Raw genomic sequence first — 2,128 nt, forward strand, 5'->3', positions numbered from 1 at the left:
TCTTGAATAAATATAGCAAAAAGAATTCTCCAACTTAAGCAGACTGCAGAGGTTTTAGGAAAGGATTTAAATAAGACCTTGGGCCAGGAAGGACTTTACATTTGTGATGGCTTAAACAAACAATTTTCTTCACAGACCTCTCTAGAACTAGCTAGACTATGATTTCTCCATTCTCTCAATGTCCTTCCAAAATACCATCACTACCACCACCCTTCAGCTAAAACATCTAAGATACCAGCAACTGCCTTGTCTAGGTATCATCCCATCTGGAACAAGCATTCAGTTCTCTTCATTCAACAAATGGGCATTGGATACCCTCAATGTGCCAGAACCTGTGTGGGACCCGGGGATTGAAAAGGAAACCAAACATTCTTCCCCAACCTCCAGAAGCTCACTGCTAGTGGTGGCAAAGACGCACATAACTAGCTGGGTCACCTAACACTCTGTATCTTAAAGGATCTCCCAGTAGTATCCCATAAAACGCTGGGTGCAGCTGCCAAGGCCAGAGAAGGTTGAAACGCGAATAGTTGAGAGAGGTCTTCTTCTTTGCTCTCTTACTGCCAGTGCTGGAGTGGGTTCCTTTGAATGTGTCCCATGAGATGTGATGGGGGCTGTGTTTCCAGCACCCGTCCATATTCTTGCTATCAGCGTGAATCCCTGCCCAGGTTTCAGGGGCTCTTCAGGATGCGAAGGAGGATAATTCCCTATCCCAGGGCTGTACTTAACCAAGAATTACCTTGCTCCTTCCTACTTACTGCATTGTAAATCAACCCTGATAGCCCTTTTCCCAGACCCAAGCCTGCTTAGTTAGAATAGATGCAAATTCCAGTATCACTGTCTCACAGCTCCCCAGCCACTGTTCCCCTTCAATACCTGTCCTGATTCCTGAGTTAGTTAATTGGTTCCATCCATTTCCATTTTCTTGGTAACTGTATTCATTCAAGAAGGATTTATACTAGGCAGAAGTACAATGTAGAGGTTAAGGGTGGAAACTCTGGGAGTTCAGTCCCAGCTGTGTATTTATTAACTGTATGACCTTAGGCTGATTAACTGTCCTCTTTGTTTCCTCATCATAAATTGGGGATAATAATATTACTTATAAGGATAATAATAGAACCTGTCTCATAAGGTTGTTGTGAGAATTAAATTGATGAATATATAAAGGGCTTAGAATAGTGCCTGGAACCTAGTAAGAGCAATATAAATGTTAGCTAGAATTGATCTAAGTTCTAATATTAACTCATTTAATCCTCACGATCACCCTAAGTGGTTGGTACATTTATCAATGAGAGATTTTGTAACAGAGGTTTTAAGTAAAACAGAGGCTAAGTGACTTGCCCAAGCCTCTGACAGTACTGCATGAACAAAACAGGCAAGATATCTGTTATCATGGAACTTTCATTAAACAAATAAAATAATTTCATGATGATAAATGCAATGAAGAAAACAAAATAAGATGAAGGTAGGCCGGGCGCGGTGGCTTACGCCTGTAATCAATCCCAGCACTTTGGGAGGCCAAGGCGGGCACATCATCTGAGGTCAGGAGTTTGAGACCAGCCTGGCCAACATGGCAAAATCCCGTCTCTACTAAAAATACAAAAATTAGCCGGGCATAGTGACACATGCCTGTAATCCCAGCTATTCCAGAGGCTGAGGCAGGAGAATCACTTAAATACGGGAGGCAGAGGTTGTAGTGAGCCGAGATCGTGCCATTGCACTCCAGCCTGGGCAATAGAGCAAGACTCCATCTCAAAAAAGAAAAAAAAAAAAAGATGAAGGTATGTGATAGGGTCACTTCTCTAAGGAAGTGACATTCCAGGGACTTGTTGCCCTTCCCTGCTACTGGCCTGTGTTCAGAGCCACTGTGGTTTACCTCAACACACTTCAATAATTCTGCATCTTGGTGAAACTATTGGAGTCTCATTTCCTTTGTTTAAGGAGGTCCCCGGACCCCTTAATGGCCATTTGCCTACTGCTTATTTGTTTTACTTCACAGGAAAATGTATTCTGCATCATTGGACAATCTACTCCACAGATAACCAGAAAATTACAATACAGCACAGGAAGTTCCATGGCAAAGGAAAGCAAAAGGGGCTGTGGATTCCCAGAGGAGGTGCCTAACTGAGCT

Source organism: Theropithecus gelada, chromosome 1 (genome assembly GCF_003255815.1).
Source record: "Theropithecus gelada isolate Dixy chromosome 1, Tgel_1.0, whole genome shotgun sequence".
Lineage (NCBI taxonomy): Eukaryota > Metazoa > Chordata > Mammalia > Primates > Cercopithecidae > Theropithecus > Theropithecus gelada.